The sequence below is a fragment of the Patella vulgata genome, chromosome 3 (genome assembly GCF_932274485.2).
Source record: "Patella vulgata chromosome 3, xgPatVulg1.2, whole genome shotgun sequence".
NCBI classification, from domain to species: Eukaryota; Metazoa; Mollusca; class Gastropoda; family Patellidae; genus Patella; species Patella vulgata.
Window position 1 is genome coordinate 42,697,549 of NC_065881.2, and position 20,305 is coordinate 42,717,853.

Below are 20,305 nucleotides of genomic sequence, written 5' to 3' on the forward strand. Positions count from 1 at the left end.
ACTTTTACTTAATTAGAATTTTGTTCTAAAGCACTGAAAAATATCAATTTGCTTATCTGTGCTGAAGGTATTGATGCAATGAAACTATAAAATTACACTAAGTTTCATCAAATGGCTTCTCTCTGCTTAACCTAAGCAGAAGAGCTCAAACTCAGTAAAAATATTAACCCAATGAACATTCAACCTCAATTAGATTTTGTGTCCCAAAAATGTTTGACAGACAGACGATCCCATTATAATAAGCCTCCTACTTCCATCGAAAAATGCAGTTGACCCAAGAATTGACAATATGGCTCTGTAATGATATGCATATCAGTAGAAAACAGCAGGCCGGGACAAGTGCAATTTGATTAATTTACCAGATTGCAAAAATCACAACCTGCTATTTATCACATATTAATCATTGGTTTAACACTACTAGTACCATACAGATTTTCTTTAATACTACATTCATCTTGACTAGAATGGTAGTCCATCAGTGTTCAATTTCGAGAGGGAACAAAGTCAGACAAAAAAGTTAGCATAGATGATCAAGAGGGCCAACCCTTTTTTCATCAAGGGCACAAAGTCACAAAAGAAATATATTTTAGATCTTGTTAAATGATATTATTATATCTGAAGCATGCACTTTTGTAGACCCAGAAAACATTAAATAAATACAATATTAATACTCAATGAGTTGCTCTAGAAAGTGCATGCAGGGACTAATAGTAATACACAACACTTATCAAATTAATTTCAAAGAGTACATCATATACTTTGTTGATAATAAAAATCTATATTAATTCTATTAATAATAGAAAGTAAGTGAAATAGTAATAAAATGAACTTTGTTGTAGCTATGGAGAAGACATAACATTTCTCCATATATCTCACAAACTGGATTCTGGAAGATGCAGAACTTATAGTATTCAACTCAGTATTGAGACGGGTAAATTTTCTTCTTAACCAAGTTAATCTTTTTTTCCTCAAATTGTCTCAAAATTTTTACCACTATCCTCCAAATCAAATATTCCAGAGAAAATAAAAAAAAAATAAAAAATTTCTTTTGCCAGTTGTAAATTATCTTAAATCCATCTTTCTTTCCTTTCTTCACTACCTCTGTATCTTTATCTGAAAACAAATTAAAACAGTATTACCTTCATTTTCCAAAAAAATAAAAATAAACAAGGTCATTTTATTCCATCTCATTCTCAAGCTTAATTTTAGTGCTTTTTGCAGTACTTGTGATTTACATTGTACTGTTGGTTACAGTACAGTAGCTTATATATGATATTATACCTACATGATATATTGGTATTATGCAAGGTATGTAAGGGCTTCAATTTAAAGCAAATAACTGTTGATGTGCAAGAGGATTGAGAACTATTACAAACTCAGTACAGCTGCAGTTGAAATTGTCTTATAACATCACAAACTCAGTACAGTTGCAGTTGAAACTGTCTTCAACATCAAGAAACAATAGGATTACAAAAGAAAGCACAGTCTCATTTACCCTACCTGTTATATTTTAGTACAGTTAGTGTAAATAAATTATAGATATAAGCTTACTCAATCTAGACAAGTATCTTGCACATGTAGTACTACCTGCTCAACTATCATCTCTAGTCAACAACTCCACCCTAAATAGCCAAAACATACTGCATGGGCAATAATAAATATGTTAGGACAAGTTTAGATTCTTGGAATATGATTACAATTACCAGTAACCAAAGAAATAGGATTACAGATTAACAGATTATATTGTTATATACTAATAATAAAGATAAGATTATGACATAATTCCAATGAATGAAATAAATCTAAATACATGTGACCCTAGTAATTATACACATACAGTAAACCTCGCATAAGTCAGATCTTCGGTCAACTCGGAGAAAATCGTTTGGACCATTTGATCTTGAATGTTTTTCTTATTAAATTTCTGCGCTTAAGTTGGATTTTTGCTCAACTCGGATCAAAATGTTCTGTCCATTTGATCTAATTCCAGCATTTTTCCTTTACCCAAGTCGGATTGGCAGTATGTTCACAACATGCTGTTAAAAATATGTCCCCCTCCACCAAACGGCCTGACTGACGCCACTGAGCTCCAAATACAGGGCAGCGCACAAATTTGTAATTGGGCTAGGCAAAGCAATAATTGACTGAAGTTTCTCAGCTTTTCAACGATTCTAATTTTTCCCCACCCCAGCTTACCTAAATTTCGTTTCGTCTTATATGGCGAAGCCACGTAAATCCGTATGCCACCCCACATCTAGATCTCAATGGCGTCCACCAAAGCCGTTTAGCAGAAGGGGACAGGTTTTTATCAGCATGTTGTGTTGCACATACTGACTCTAGCGAGGTAAGCAAGGTCTTATTTTCTTGCTAAAATTGTAAAATGGCAGTAAAAAGTTGCCCAGTAAAATTGACCGGGAACCGATTTTTATTTCGACAAGGATACAATAGGATGGTTCCTGAACGTACAGGGCGATAATGAGACCTACGTTTCGAGCTGAACTAGGTCTTCCGCTAACTCGGATCTTCACGCAAGTTGGATAAAATTGGTCAGTCCATTTAGATCTGACTTATGCTAAGTTTACTGTATGATCATTTTCATTCTCTACATTAAAGCAACAGGAAATTATAGAGTTGTAAAGACTTTATTGATAACAAATTGAAATTTTGAACTAGTTAAGAAAATAAACCCAATTTTTATTGCCAATAACTTTTAAGTACATACCTGATAAAGAATTATTAATCCAAAATGTCACAAATAACATAAAATATCCTTTATAATAATGTTATCCATCTTGCAAAGACACTATTTTATCATTTTACAGCAAAAACAATATACATAAGCATACATGTACCTACATGTACACATATTTTACAAGGTTACTATCCTCAATCTCCTCTGTCATAATCTATACCAATTTTTCTGCTCAAGTCTTATTACATCACCAAGGCGACTTCAAACATTGTAATAACCTACACAAAAACCTGCCACAGATCAAGTCAGTCAACCATGAACAGCATCAAAGTGACCAATTTATTTAGTCATTTATTTCTCTATTGTGTTACCTGTAAAACAACAATTAACCGTCACACATTGAAATAATCATTGCCCAAAGACGGAGTTTAAAAGTTCATCCACAGAAGATTGTCAACATTAAAATCAGTAATTTCTCTAAAAAATGTAAACCATACATATTTACTGTGAATCAATTAGTTAAGTATTGTAAATTATTAAATAAGTACATGTACTTAGGCCTTACATTAAAACTTAAAAACTTTCTTACAGGTAAAGTAAAAGTAGGTGATAAGTTATGCCACATAACTAGTTCTAAACTCAGTGTACAAGATATTTTTCATGTTGATATAGCATTTGTTATAGTCTGCTTTGTATTCTAAATAGTAGTATAGCTAGCCATAAGACGGTATCTTGTTACTACATGTCTAGTTATATCCAGCCCAATATATTTTAATCACCATACCCTGATTATACCCTAGTCTTTTTAAGAGGTTAAATAGTGCATTGTGATAACTTGCTCATCCGTAGCATTTCCTACTGCAATATTTGAATGTCCAATGTAATAAAATCATTGCCTGAAATGTCATTGTCAACCACTTAAACAGTTCAGTATTGTTTAAACAATCCGATCTGTATAGGGCTATTCATGGACTAGGTGGGTTTCCATTACCCAGACCATTACAGCAATGACTTGCTTCAAACACTGTCAACTTGTACCTAGATTACCCAAATATATATGAGCTTTGCTATTCATATTACATGTACAGGTAGCTTCAAGTAAGTTCAAGTCTACTCCAACTTGTCTACAACCAATATAAACCTGTATTTTAATAGCGGACGCCAAATAAAGCTATTTCACACATACTCTAACCATAGTATACAAGTCTAGCATAGTTCAAAGTACTCAAACCAATTTAAATATATATCTGGTATTGTTCTAACATAAAAACAAGAAATAAATATTTTGCAATATATGATACATGTAAATGGACACACGACAGCGAAGTTTCTTAATATTTACAAATAGTTCTGTCATTGTGTAATAAACAAAACACTGGAAGCTTACACAATATATGTTCATTGGTTTCGTTATCAGCAACAGAATTCAATGGAAGCTTGTTAACTTTATGAGAACTTTTTAGATTAGGAAATTTCAGTTTTAACTGACTCAAAATGTAACAGTGAACAAAGTAAAGGTAATAGTAATATGTCAAAGTAAAGGTAAAAATATGTCAAATAGAAACAGTACCAATCTTGTTATAATTTAAAGGAGCTAAAACTCTATTCTTTGTAATCTTAAAATGCCGAAAAGCAAATATTAATGTACCGGTAATATGAATGTAGATACTAATTTACATTTGATTTTTAAAAGTTTGATTGTAATTTCTAATCAGTAATGTTTGGCAGAACATAGCTGTCCAAATTGAATGACAGTTATTAAGTTTACCAATTTATCCGTTTCTAGATCAGCCATTTTTATACACCCACATTGCTCCATATAAATATTGTAATAAACCTTTTTATTTCTTTGACATCGGAATGCCTAAAAGTTCTTGAAAGTCGGCGAATCTGCTTTGGCTCAGCGACTCGAAGATTTGTACAATTATATCTTCCGTATCCACGCGAATTCCGCCAAGTATCATGGTACCAAACTTGCGTACTAAATAGAATACTGCGCTGTTGAGGTGAAGAATTCAGATTTTAAAATATGCGTAATAATACATTGATTATCAAAACACGAATCACACCTGTGCATGGTCCTGTATTTACATGTACCGCGTGCGGAGGACAAGTAACGCCCCCTGGAATTCCTTTCTCACATATCCTGTCTATATTTATGCTACAAGTACAAATTATATTTATATATGAAATATTTTTCTGATCTAATTATTTGATTTTGTAAATTTTCTAATAAATTATTCATAGCCTTTATTTATGATTGAATACATGTCACCAGGCAAGGAGCCATGTGCATTTCCATTCCAGCTACCACTATATTTACTGTGGTGTCATTACGATAGAACTATTTTAGATGACCTGGGGGTGCGTTTTAATTTATTTAGATATAATACTTCATAATGCTATAAACTAGTGTCAAGCAGATGAAAACAAGCGTAGATGATGTGAAATTCATTGTTATAAAATTGTCTACTTCCAAACTGTGTGAGTAACTGTTGCCTACGACAAAGCGAAATGTAAACAGTGCAAATGGCGGCTCTTCGCGGTATTTCCGGGCTTAATTCTTGCATTTAGAAACAAATAATTAAATGTACGTGACGTGAGTATTGTAGTCTTAAGTCAATTTACTGACTTGTCGGCGACAAGTAGACAGGCGAACATTTCGAGCCATGAAGTAGGGGATATTGAAATGCAAATACCTATGCAGGTTATGATATTATGATAAATAGTCATGGACACTTGACATGCTTTGAGAATATGTTCACAGATGAAGAACTACCACTGAGCTGCCCATGTGACACGCAATACCGCCATACACGTGGGAGGGGTTCATTGTCAAATTTGACACTTCAAGGAAAAGTTGATGAAAATTGCTGCGTGCTGGTTTATTCTACCTATCCATGTTTGCTTTCTTATCGGGTCTTGCAAGATTTATTGTTTAGCGTATCTTTGCTTTAGTGTGTTACGTTTAATTTGCAATGAGACGTCTTCAACATGATTAACGTCTACATGTTATTGGCATGCTTCAAATGGGTTCTACACAGATAAAATTAGCCAACATGCTTAATGTGTCACAGTCTGATAAGCTGACTGTGGAACCCGTACCAACAAACACACAATGTTGATGATAGACCTCGTTCAGGTCGTCCTAGAGCCACTACACAAGCCCAGGATTGATACATTCGTACACAGGTCCTGCGAAATCGAGGACAGACGGCCTATCAGCTTTCTGTAAACTTGTACAAGTTAGAAATCGGTTACATGCAGCCCATTTGCATGAACGATGACCGCATAATGTGCCTCCATTAACTCGCCAGCACATGGCAAACAGACGACAATGGTGTTGGCAGCGTAGAAATTGGGGTAATCGTCAATGGGTGCGTGTAATGTTCTCAGCTGAGTCCAGATTTACTCTGGATTTCACCGATAGGCCTGCTCGCGTTTGGAGGCGTGTAAATGAACTTCATGCTAACGTTAACATCAGATAGCATGACAGAATCAGGCGTGGGTCTGTTATGGTGTGGGGAGGAATCACCATGACTGGCAGAACGGACTTGCATATTGTTCAAGGAAGGGTCACTGGTGTGTACTACCGTGACTACATCCAGGTACCGATAGTTCTGCCCTTTGCTCAACGTTTGATCTTTCACGATGATAATGTCCGTACCCACCGCGCTCGTGTCGTGAATGACTATCTCCAGCGTCACCATATTGTCCTTATGCCTTGACCAGCCACGAGTCCGGACCTTTCCCGTATAGAGCATGTCTGGGACACGATCGAGAGACGTGTTCGCAGTCCTTCACGTTTACTGAATGGTGCGGGAGCTATAAAAAAAACTCTGCCAATTTCAAAAAAAGCTCCCGTAAAAAAAAAATCTTCTTAATAAAATTATATTTATAATATACAGTAGAATCTGTATTAAGCAGCCACCCAAGGGAATTTTCACGACTGACCGCTTAACGGGAGTGGCCTCTTAATAAAATCTTGGTGCTTTTGCGCTGACATCAATTAAATATTACGCTTGGGTGCATTGGAAGCAAACATCAATACTTGCATCGGTAAATTTGACCGTCGCTGAATCTTGCGCTGAACGAAAATTCTTTACTCAAGTCTCGGACATAACTTCCGTAAATTTTTCATTTTGTACCAACCTTCGATACTAATGTCTACCATTGTGATGCATTCGATAAAATTTATCCATTTTTGTGAAGAAAATCGATGAATTAATTTTATTTTATCAAAAAAAGCACATTGACAAAAAAACATCGCTGATTTTGTCACCGATTTACAGGGGGTGTAACTCTGTATGTAATATTATAGGAGGCGCTAAAACGTCTGTTTAACAACAGAGTGGCAATGGAAAAGAGATACTAGGTGATAGTGACAAAACTCGGCTTCAGTCGGTAGTTTATTTTATTCAATCAGTATCAAATAATATGTCGTTACGCGTGAAAACAATGATCAGGTTAGTCGTTTAATAAAACAAAAGATTAATTAACAGATAATCCCGGGTTTATTGTTATTTTCACATTTCTTTTTACCTAATCAGTGGGGGTCCAGTTAATTAACTACTACTCACGGGATTACCAGAGGTGTTACGAAGAACGACAAGATGCAATCATTCAACAATGGCCGTTGAATGGGCGCCGTTTTGCTAAATTTACTAGTAAAATAGGGACCGCTGGCCGCGTTAGAGGAGTGACCGTTGAATAGAGATGAAACAATTTAGAATTTTTACAGGGGGGATTTATCGTGATCGCTTACAAGGAGATGTCGCTGAATAGGAGTGGCTGCTCATACAGATTCAAGTGTACTTTAGTTTTGTCTCATATTCTTTTTATTATGCCATTCATATATCTCATGAATTTTCGTCAGCGTGCTTCTTAGTGCAGAATTTGCACTAAGTCTACCAAACCAATTTTACAAACCCATTTGTCTCCCTCCGTGGCTATATGCCCTCCAGTAATTCCAATTTTAAAATGTCGCATATTTGGCTGTTTTGACCATCTCCAGACATATTGATAGCGATAATCAAAGCATTGCCAATGAGACAAGCCGTACATGAAAACATTTTAAACAACGGAATGTTATTATTAGACGTACGTCATTCCCGCAGATATTCTCCATCAACAGCAGGCGAAATATTAGGATGTCAAGTAACATCATATTCTATTGGCTAGTTTTAGACTGCTATCTAATTAAAACGAGCCTTGCATTAGCATTCAATATGGAATAATTATGGCAGCCCTAGTTTTACCATGGAAACGCTCATAACTCATAACTCAAGGAGGAGGTCATACTCGAATATGTGCAGGTTTAAAAATAAACAAAAACTGAAAGTAAGGTAGTTTATGAATCTCAATATTTAGGAGAGCGATTTAGCTAATTAGCGGGCGTATTTAATGACCCCCGAAGATAAGTCCAGGTGTGTCGGGAGGTGCAAGAGCGAAAGCGTGCCTTAAACATGAAGAACTGGTGTTCGTTGACATCAACGTCAACCAACAGCACTGCAAAAATTGGCTGTGGCACTGCAAGAGAAGTGGGTCAGATTGCCCCCAGTCGTGATTGGATGGTTGATTAGGAGCATGCCACGACGAATAGCTGAATGTCTGAGGATTGGTGGAGCAATTACTCATTAAGACAAAAATCCAAAACGTCCATTTTCACTTTTGACAGTGTATCTCTTTGTGAGTGAAATGGGTCCGTCAGATAAGCCGCCCATATGAACTGTTTATGTTCATGTGTAGGCAATTGACCTATTATTAACATACACTGGTTACCTCTAATAAAAACAGCAGTGCATTTCCGCAGTTTTTAATTGTTTCTGAATATCCCCTACTTTTTTTTTGAGAGTATAGTTAACCAGCGGCTGCCAGGCAGGATACGCCCAAATTCTGCAAGAGAGGGATAGAGAACAAGCTAAAAACCAGCGGCTGCCAGGCAGGATACGCCCATATTTTGCAAGAGATGGATAGAGAATCTAAAAACAAACACAATTTTTTGTACAATCAGGGGCAATAATCCAGAAAGTTATGACCTGAAATGAGCAAATATCAAAAGGGACAGAGATCTTTGGGATATAAAGATATGTTTTAAGTTTCATCAAAATCAGATAAAAATTGTGACCTCTATAGGGTCCACAACCTTCGTATTACACACTTCTACACAATTTGCTGCAAAGAGCGGCCATTTTGTCAGGCAGTTTCATTTCGATTTGCCTGAAATTTGAATTCAACCTTCCTTATGGAAGAATGGTGATGTATTTAAATGGTTTTAAAATTCAGAAACAAATTGTGACCTCTAGAGAATCTGCAAGCTAAAAACGCGATTTTCGAACATCAGGGGTCATAATCCAGGAAGTTAAAAACGCGATTTTCGAACATCAGGGGTCATAATCCAGGAAGTTAAGTTCAGGTATCTGCCATTATCAAAAGGAAACAAGATCTTAGTGTGTAATGATGATATATTCACACGTTTTTTGTAAATCAAATAAAAATTGTGACCTCTACAGGGACCACAAGCTAACCAGCGGCTGCCAGGCAGGATACACCCACATTTTCGAGACATGGATAGAAAACAAGCTAAAAAGGAAGTGATTTTTCCTACAATCAAGGGCCATAATTCAGAAAATTTACAATTCGATATGTGCAAATATCGAAAGGAACCGAGATCTTTGGGTTATAAACTTACATTTCAAGTTTCAACAAAATCGGATAAAAATTGTGACGTCTATAGGGTCCACAACCTTGATATACTATATTTTTACGCTATTTGAGTACGAGAGGCGGCCATTTTGTCTGGCAGTTTTGGGTCGATTTTCATGAAATTCGAACTCCGCTGTCCTTAGGGTGTAACGGTGATATAATAAAACGTTTTTTTAAAATCGGATAAAAATTATGACCTATATAGGGTCCACAAGCGATTTTTCGTACAATCAGGGGCCATAATTCAGGAAGTTACGGTCCGATATGCGCGAATATCAAAAGGAACCAAGATCTTTGGGTTATAAACTTACATTTCAAGTTTCAACAAAATTGGATAAAAATTATGACCTCTATAGATAGGGTCCACAACCTTGATATACCATATTTTTTTTACACTATTTGAGAATGAAGGGCGGCCATTTTGTCTGTCAGTTTTGGGCCGATTTTCAAGAAATTCGAACTCGGCCGTCCTTAAGGTGTAACGGTGATATAAAATTACGATTTTTTAAATCGGATAAAAATTATGACCTCTATAGGGTCAACAAGCTAGGAACAAGATTTTTCGTACAATCAGGGGCCATAATTCAGGAAGTTACGGTCCGATATGCGCGAATATCGAAAGGAACTGAGATCTTTGGGTTATAAACTTACATTTCAAGTTTCAACAAAATCGGATAAAAATTATGACCTCTATAGGGTCCACAACCTTGATATACCATATTTTTACGCTATTTGAGAACGAAGGGCGGCCATTTTGTCTGTCAGTTTTGGGCCGATTTTCACGAAATTCAAACTCAGGCTTCCTTAAGGTGTAACGGTGATATAATAATACGTTTATTTAAATCGGATAAAAATTATGACCTCTATAGGGTCCACAAGCTAAAAATGCGACTTTTTCGTACAATCAGGGGCCATAATTCAGGAAGTTACGGTCCGATATGCGCGAATATCGAAAGGAACCGAGATCTTTGGGTTATAAGAATACATTTCAAGTTTGAACCAAATCTGATAAAAATTGTGGCCTCTACAGTGTTCACAAGCTAAAAACGTGATTTTTCGTACAATCAGGGGCCATAATCCATGAAGTTACAGTCCGATACATGCCAATATCGACAGGAACCGAGATCTTAGGGTGATAAACCTGTATTTCAAGTTTCATTGAAATCGGATAAAAATTATGACCTGTAGACTGTTCACAAACAATTGTGGATGGACGGACGTCCGGACAGACGACAATATATGTCCACATGAAAATGTGGGCGTATAAAAACGTGATTTTTTTGTTCAATCAAGGGCTATAATTAAGGAAGTTACGATCCCAACCTTGATTTACCAGATGTTTACACTATTTGAGTACGAGAGGCGGCCATTTTGTCTGGCAGTTTTAGCTCCGATTTTCACGAAATTAGAACTCAACAACCCTTACGGTGTAACGGTGATATATTTAAACGTTTTTTTAAATCAGATAATAATTGTGACCCCTAGAGGGACCACAAGCTAAAAATGCAATTTTGCGTACAATCAGGGGCAATAATTCAGGAAGTTACAATCCGATATGCACGAATATCGACAGGAAACAAAGATATTTGGGTTATAAACATGCATTTCAAGTTTCATCAAAATCGGATCAAAATTGTGACATCTAGAGTGTCCATAAACTAAAAATGCGATTTTTCGTACAATCAGGGGCCATAAATTATAATCCATTAAATTATGGTCTGATACACGCTAATATCGAAAGGAATCGAGATCTTTGGGAGATAGACCTATATTTCAAGTTTCGTCAAAATCGGATAAAAATTGTGACCTGTAGAGCTTCCACTGACGTAAAGGGATCTTGCTAAGTAGGGTCAGTAGGCAGGTTTTGTGATGGGTCAGTTGGATTACCGGAAACAGAATATTTTAATTTTTTTGGGGGGGGGGGCTCAAATCAAGTGTACCCGAATCCCAGTAAAAAGGAGTGTTTAAACTTTGTATACCGGTATAATTTACACTATAACTATTTATTATGGTACTAATTTTACACTAGAGATTGCTGGATATACTGGTTTTGGAAAAACTACATTTTCGGAAAAGGGACACACAAAAGCTGAAATCGATATTTTACTGTAAATCCACATACTTTTACTTTTAAACCATAGGAAGTGATAAGACAAGATTGTCAATAGTATACACATCCTGTAGTATAAAGTTTATCATGTTTACCAGGTCTCCCACTTTCTTCCTGCACACTCCACTTTTATAATCATTGTAACATGCAGGTCAGCTTCAACTGAATCAGATTTCTATACAGAAACGTAGTAAAGTACTAAAGTGGAATAAAATCATCTTTTCTGTTAAGACAAATAATACATTTATCTTGAGATAAAATGTCTCCCTACAAATACTACTGTCACACTTAGTTTGAACTAAACAAGTTTGATCACAGAAATACAGTGTTTCAACAAGTTCAAATTTATAAACCAAGTAGTCATGGTAAACATCAAGTAGAGTTGACAGGTATAAGAATTCTTTACAGTTATCTATTACAAAATATGGAGAAAGTACTTCAATAGTTTATGTTTGTCATGACTCATTAACTCTGCTTGTTTAGTTTTGTTGTCAAGATTATCAATAGTCACACCTGTGAATATCTTCTATATTATATTATACCAATTGCCACTGAGAAAAATAACTGAAAGCGATCCTTACAGATTCAACAAGTAAATGATTTTTGATAACCTAGTTGAATTGAACAATATCTGAGACATACCAGTAGAGTGTAATATTATCCAATTCTTTCATACATCAGGTTAACGCCAATACAAATTTCTTTTATAGCAACAGCTATCAACTTTAAAATTTAATATAAACTCTAAACATGCAATGTACACACAATATGGGGAGTGGGAACATTATACAGAATGCTAATAAACTACATGTACATGTAAGTAATAATTACAAAGTATTATGCATCTAATTTTCTATACTGTGTAGTATATTTTAAACAGAACAATACAAAGACTGGTGGCAGGAAATGAAACATTCGCCCACTGCAGCCAAGCTCTCCACAAAGGTTGTCTCAAGTTTTATTATTTGTGGGTAATGGGAGCATTTACATGACACTAAAAACTGAAAAATTAAAGGATAAAAAGACATGAAGTAATTATTAGAAATGAAATGGGGTTTAACGTCCTATTTTTCTGCTCCTACTGGACCCATGAAGACAGTTATACGCCATGCAGTGTGCTATGTGTATGAGGGAAATTTTGCCCGGACAGTGGTACTATGGCCTACTCTTATTTCGAATTTCAACTTTCAAGGGTTCTTTTACGTGCACACCAATGTGTACACAGGACCTTGGTTGTTTTGGGTTTTTTTTTGGTTCCATCTGATCCATTAAACAATGTCCCTTGCCAGACCGTCCATCCTACACCACTGACAAGGGCAGGCAACATAATAAACAGGGTTCGCATCAAAGTTTGCGATCCATTTCTGACATTACTGCTAATCAATGAGAAAAAGATAGGTTGCCAGGCAACAAAACATATGCCCACAACAGCTAAATCGTCCGAGCGCTTCTCAAGGGTTGTCGCATATTTATTCCTTTGTAGGTAATTGGGGGCCTTTAAAAGACAGTTCCCTACAGATCAGATTATAAATTTTGTCGTTTGAGGGTTTACAAGGTTCTACAAACTGAAACAAGGGTCTCAACTCTGGAAGTAATCTACAGAAATTGTTGAAATTTGACAGGCTTTTTCATTTTACTAATTTAAATAATGCATATAAATTTCATACAGATCGCATGATCACTTTTGTCATTCAAACGTTCACAATCGCCATACTCTAGAAATTATTGACGGAAATCGCTGAAATTCAATAGACCGGTTTCCCAAATTTAAATAATGCATATAAATTTCATACATATCGGATGATAACTATCATCAATCGAGCATTAACAAGGTTTAACAAAGTGAAACAAGGGCAATAACTCTAGAAGTAATTATTGTAAATTGCTGAAATTCAATAGGCTTTTTCGTTTCACTAATTTAAATCATGCATATAAATTTCACAAAGATCGGGTGATAATTTTTTGCGTTAGAGCATTCACAAGGATCAATAAAGTGAAACAAGGGCCATAACTCTTAGACGTAATAAACGGAAATTCAATAGGCTTCTCCTTTTCACTAATCTAAATAATTCATATAAATTTCACAAAGAACGAATGATAACTTTTGGCATTGGAGCGTTCACAAGGTTCAATAAAGTGAAACAAGGGCCATAACTCTAGACGTAATAAACGGAAATTGCTGAAATTCAATAGGCTTCTTCGTTTCACCTGTTTAAATAATGCATGTTAATTTCAGAAAGATCGGATGATAACTTTTGGAGTTATAACGTTCACAAGGTTCAATAAAGTGAAACAAGGGCCACAACTCTAAACGTAATAAACGGAAATTGCTGAAATTCAATAGGAAATGAAATGAAATGGGGTTTAACGTCCTACTGTTTTGCTTCTAACTGGGCTAATGAAGACGGATTCTTTGTCTCACTAATTTAAATAATGCATATAATTTTCAGAAAGATCGAATGATAACTTTTGATGGACGGACCGACCGACGGAGGCGACGGCAATATCCAACCACATTTCCATGTGGGCGTAAAAATGCGATTTTTCGACCAATCAGGGGCCATAATCCAGGAGGTTACATTCGGATATGTGTGATTATTAAAAGGAACCAAGATCTTTATGATATAAACATATATTTATGGTTTCATCCAAATCGGATAAAAACTGTGGCCTCTGGAGGGTTCACAACCTTGATATACCATATTTTTACACTATTTGCATGCAAGCGCCCGCTCCTTTATGACTATGAACGTTAGTTTAATACAATTTTCACGAAATTCGAACTCAACCATCATTAGTGTATAACTGTGATACGATCATATATTCACACGTTTTTTTTTAAATCAGATAAAAATTGTGACCTCTATAGGGACCACAAGCTCAAAACGCTACTTCCAAACCGTGGCGGCTTTTCGCGGTATTTCCATGCTTAATTCTTGCATTTAGAAACGAATAATTAAATGTACCTGACGTGGATGTGAGTATTGTGTACTGAACATCAAGTAAAATTTAGTCCACCTGTTGCAAGCGACTGGTAGTTTTACTAGCTACCTGTCACAATGTAAAAATTGAATGTCGCTGACAAGTAGACAGGCGAACATTTCGAGCCATGCACCAGGGTCTTTGCCGACGTAGGGGTAATTCACAAAAGGTGGCATCAACATGAAACATGTCATCTGCAGTTGGAATTTGTTTAGCAGTAAGCACCCGTAATCGATCGTACATGACTTGTGTCGAAAATATGAATTAAAAAACATATTTTCCAAAATAACAATAAACGCCAAACTTGACCATACTATAATTTATAGGCTATTATACTTATAGTAAATAAAAAGTAAACTGTTACATTTAATTAATATCAAGTCATGACCAAATTTGTTAAACAAAATCTAATTTATTACAGTAGCAAAAATTTATTAAAACTGTTTCACACTAACCAATTGTCGACAGTTATTTTGTTCTCTGAATAAGGGGAACCACGCCGGCAAATCCTGGTGAACTTTCTCGGCCAAAGCAGGGATTGAATACGGGACCGCTAGGGTAGCGAGCCTACATCCTATCCACTGAGCCACTGTGGCTCCCACACAAACCAAAACTTTGAAGACAATTGAACATAAACCGAAACTTTGAAGACAATTTCATAGACAATACACGCAGACATTGCAAGCAAAAGACAAAAAAAGACGGTATATAGCCCGCAAAAAGGCCGGGACGAGTGCAATACAAGATCTTTAAATGCATTGCAATGGTTCAGACCCCTCAGAAAGCTAATTCATATTTTTCATCTGATCTCGTGATATTTCAATTCTATCAAATCTACTAACACCTAAATATAGCTGACGTCTACTATTTATATGGATTATACTTAACCTATTTAAAACTAGAGAAGTTATGTTTGAAGACTAGAGCATGCAAATTTCTGCATACAGTGTATGACATGTGCATAGGTTAATAAAATCTAATAATTTGAATAGATATATTGAATTACCAGCAGGGCTGTCCGTAATTTTTCAGTTGATTAGCAGTCAAAAAAATAGTCCAATTTTGCCAAATTTTATTAGCAAATTTAAAAATTGATTAGCAGTTTTTCAGTTCAACATACAACTAAATAACAAGATATTACTTTAATTCATAACAAATAATTAGATTTCATTCTTAGATTTTTTAGCACTGCTAGAGGTAGCTGACAGTTTGTGAATGTTATTTAGACTTTTGGTTAGGTCTTATATCTTAAGTCAATTCTTGGCAGTAGCTTCCGAAGCCTCACTCATTTTAATTGTCATTTCTTCGTCAGAAAACTATTTCGTCTGCTTTTTGTCGCATGTTACTATTTTTGTTTAATCGGACACACAGTGGATTTAACCAGGGCTGTCGGTAATTTTTCAGTTGATTAGCAGCACTGCTAATCAAAAAGTCCAATTTTGCCAAATTTGATTAGCAAATTTAAAAATTGATTAGCAGTTTTTCAGTTTCAACATAAAACACCTAAATAACAAGATATTACTTTAGCTCATAACAAATATGATTAGATTCCATTCTTACTATTCTTAGATTTTTTTAGCACTGCCACAAGTACTTGTGACAGTTTGTGAATATGATGTAGACATTTAGTTAGGTCTTATGTCTGAAGCCAATTCTTAACAGTGACTTCCGAAGCCGCAATCATTTTAATTGTTATTTTTTGTTATGTTAGAAATCTTCGTTAGAAAACAATTTCGTCTGCTTTTTATCGTGTATTGCTATTTTTGTTAAATTGGGCGCACTTCGATTAACTAGACACACACGATATTTTAGTAACGGGAATTTTTACTTTGATTTATCATTTTACAATACGTTAACATATATTTATTTTTTATATTTTATTTACAATACGTGGGGGATACACTGGATTTATTTCTTTCAAAATGAATATGATATAATTACTTGATGTCTCGCAACGCGAGTGGTACTACTTGATTCCCTATTTCCGGTTTAATAGTCCCTATTCATAGAGTTATGTCCCTGTATTATATAGTACCGTATAATGAATTGTGTCTGGGTAGTTCGAGTAGTAAATGTCACTCGGAGAATTCAGTTTTGTTTATAAAATTTTATTCAATATTTTATACACGTTGAAAGTGTCGAGAAAGCCTTCTAGTCTTCAAATGTGGATTATCCTTGTGTCAATATCCAAAATGACAGGCATATTAATGATTCGCAGTAACTGCGAATCAAAAACTTTAGATTTTAATTTTTGATTAGCAACAGACAAAATATGTATCGCAAATTGCGCTGCGATACTGGTTGTCGGCAGCCCTGGATTTAACGAATAAACTAGATTAACTAGACACACGTGATATAAACAATAACATTTTACGGGAATTCTTACTTTGATTACTCATTTTACAATACGTTTACACGTACATTTATTTTTTTATATTTCATTTACAATATGTCACAACTACATGCAAGCTTAATGCAATAGTATAAAAAAAATCAAGCTGTCTTGAAAGGAGGTATGGCCTCCAAGACAGAAGAAATTGACTAAAACTGTCTATCCAAACCAATTTATTTGAGATTCTATCCTTTTATATTTCAATAAAAACAAGCCAACAGTGAGGCTGATGTCCCCCACCGAAATCCAAAAATAAATAGATGACACATATTAATTAATCGCACATTTATTTTTTTCAAAAGTATCAAGCAATCAAACCGATTATCAACTATACACCAAGTTTCATCACTCTCTATCAGATAGAATCAAAGTTAACTGGCCCCAAAGCATCGACCAATAAAATTGCTTACTGTCTGTTCCAGGTGATACTCCGACTCGAAAAATGCTTGCCATGCCTTCATTTTTTAATTAAAATGGCTAAAACTTTATGACATAGCTGGAATTGTCATCCCTTTGATTTCTTCCCTTAGAATAAATGACTAGAAGTCCGTTAAAATCCGGTATTCTCGTGTAAATTTCATATATTTCGACATTGTCACTTTCTCAGAACATAAACATTTCGACTGTGCGTGCGTTAAATGGGGCACTTGCATTTCGCATTAGGGTAGACAGGTACTTCACAAATTTGGTGCATTCGGTTAGAAATGTCTAGTGAAGGAGAATTCGCCTGTTTGTTTCGCGACAATAATACTTGTTAGGTTTTCACACTTTGAAGCTTGTTTGAAACAATATTGTTTTTGTTCAGATTGATATGTTTTTTTTTCTGTTTCCACCTTATGACAGGCGGATGCGGTCACAATGGGCCATTTATATGACTTACTAATTCCATTTATATGACTTACTAATTCCATTTATAAAGCTTTATAATTAATTACTTACTTAGGCACGTGCGAACGCTGAAACCCCTCGAAGCGTGTGACTGAATTGAATATTATTTTCATAGCTTGATAAATGATTTATAAAGTCTTGTAAATAATATGGTAGCTATATAAATCTATTTTCTAAGTCTTATAAATGAATTATCTAACGAACTAAATATTCGGGAAAGTTCGTACATCTGCCCGGAAATTCCCGAGGATGCTTCGGCCAGCCAATCACAGGTCGTCTTACTGAATGGCAAGCCCCTCCCACTCCCGTCCGCGGTTTTCGAGTTGTGTGCGTCGGTGTCATAGGGCCTACATCATTTTATTCGTACATTTTTTCCTTTAATGGAATTCGGACGCACTAATCTTCCTGCAGAAGATGACCATGGTCAGGATGAGGGTATGTTGTCTTCAAGAGCTTGGGTCCACGCGTGCCGCACAACATCCGACACGATATTTCGGCAAACTCGCAAGAAATTGTGAAAAGAACTACCCCAGTCGGTGGGTGGAGGGGGAGCGGTGACCTTAGCAAAGTAAATAAATTTGAATAAATATCTCTGGTAAAATGATTCCGAATTTTGTTTTCTGAGACTTTTTAGCTTTGATTGAGAGAAACAAGCATTTTTTTTTACCTTTTTGGAACACTTTTAGGGGTTAAAATTTAGCTGCTGTTATAAATAAGCTGAGCAAGACTGAAACCAATTTTCGAATTTCGTTTTCCTGCAATTTAGATCTTAACGCTGAACCACAACTATTTTCAAAGAAGGCATATATAAGTCATATATAAGAGCAAACGAAAATCTGTAGATCATTTCAAATTTTTGACATGTCCGGGAAATAAGCAATTTTGTGGGAATCACTTTTCAACTTTTTATGTCCATAAAAGAATAAATAGTTGTTTGATTTTCATAAAAAATTTGCAGTATTCTGTGAATATTCCTTAGATGTAACCAATTGGTCACTGAAAATGACATTCTGGCAAAAAATATATTTTTGCGAATATATACATCAACAGATTTTAATATTCCCCACTGTTCATTACATTATCGATATTCATAGAATTGCATTGCAGCAGATTGAATGGTAATGTGATTAAAACACAGATTCTATTTTGTTTCGTTTTTATAGTTCAAAATTTCGTTATAATTGTCTTTACTATAGAATCTGGAAGAGTTGTTATCATTGACGTGTTCTGGATGATGTGAGGGATTAGCCACTGAAACGGTAGTTACGGCAAGTTCTTGGGCTTTTGATGCACGGAACTGTGGGTAAACCACTAGAAATGTTAACGCTGATTGATTAATCAATGTCTGATGTCATAAGATCAAAAGTCGCGCTGAACATGATCAAAAGACCCCCAACATGAACTTCCACTATAATTTGTCAGATCTTCAAGTAGTGTAGGCCATCGAAAGTATAAAAAACGAAACGAAATATAGATCTGTATTTTAATCGGATTGGAATAGTATTAGTAACCTTTGGGATAAAGTGTAAAATATTTGTAAGATGTCTTAAAATCTTTTGGACATACAATAGTTTCACATACTGGTATTCCTTTAAATATAGACCTTTAGATTCAGGCACAACAGCTTTGTTTCCGATGTTGTAGCAGAAAAGAAAACAAAAACAAGCGAATGTTAGGAAAATATAGTCCCTTAAATAATGGAATACCGTTTTGCAGAATTTCAAGATAAAAATTACGTGATATGTCAAGGAATGTGTCAAACAATTATATTACTGTAGTTATTTGAGAAATATAATACAGTGAATTATAAACCAATGAAAGGTTTTTAAAAAAAATATTGCCTACATTCTAAATATACAAGTAAATTCTTTGTACGGGGCTCTAAAGCCAGATCGCAAATTAGGGAATAAAAACTTTTTACCAAAATAAGATACATTTGACCTGACCAGTTAGCGACCATCCACAATCTACACAGTAATGGCTCGTATGTAAGTGAATTTCTTTTAAAGATGCATTATGTAAGAGCCACATTTGCCTATTGCATATCTTCCTTTAGGCCCTAAATGTTATTTAAATTATTAATTAGACATTTATTCTCATGACCAGTAGGCCTACATAATCAACTCTCTAAAGCAACGGATGGTTGTGATTTTTAATGGAGTGAAATGGATAATCGAGAATATTTTTATTATCGTAAAAATGGTAGCATTTATAGCTTCGCTCAGAATTATGTAATTTGACTGAAGTGTCAATATATTCCTTTATCATTATCTATTTTTAATCTATTATATTTAAACTATCAGCTCTTTATCTTAATCTTTAGATAACAACAGTCACATGTCATGTTATTGATTTAATAACTGTCTAAATGATCTTATATAATAGTACTAGTAGTAGTATTTTTGTTGAAGGTTTCATTAGGAATTGACTACATAGAAAATTAGTTGATCGCCATGCCAGTCTTAGCTCAAGTTTAAAATTTCCAACAGTTCAAGGCAAATTTTAAGCCACTGAATAATGCAAACCGCCATAACCA

At 35.1% G+C, this 20,305-nt stretch overlaps 1 long non-coding RNA gene across 1 annotated transcript in view; it reads right to left on the bottom strand.

The window, feature by feature from the left end:
- Positions 1-379: 379 nt before the first annotated feature.
- The window catches only part of LOC126814904 (uncharacterized), a 34,822-nt gene continuing 14,896 nt past the window's right edge, over positions 380-20,305 (bottom strand). The window contains exons 2-4 of the long non-coding RNA XR_007677794.2: positions 2,723-3,063; positions 1,552-1,622; positions 380-1,113 (exon numbers count right to left, since the gene is read on the bottom strand). This is a non-coding gene — a long non-coding RNA (uncharacterized LOC126814904). The remainder of the gene's footprint in view (positions 1,114-1,551; positions 1,623-2,722; positions 3,064-20,305) is intronic.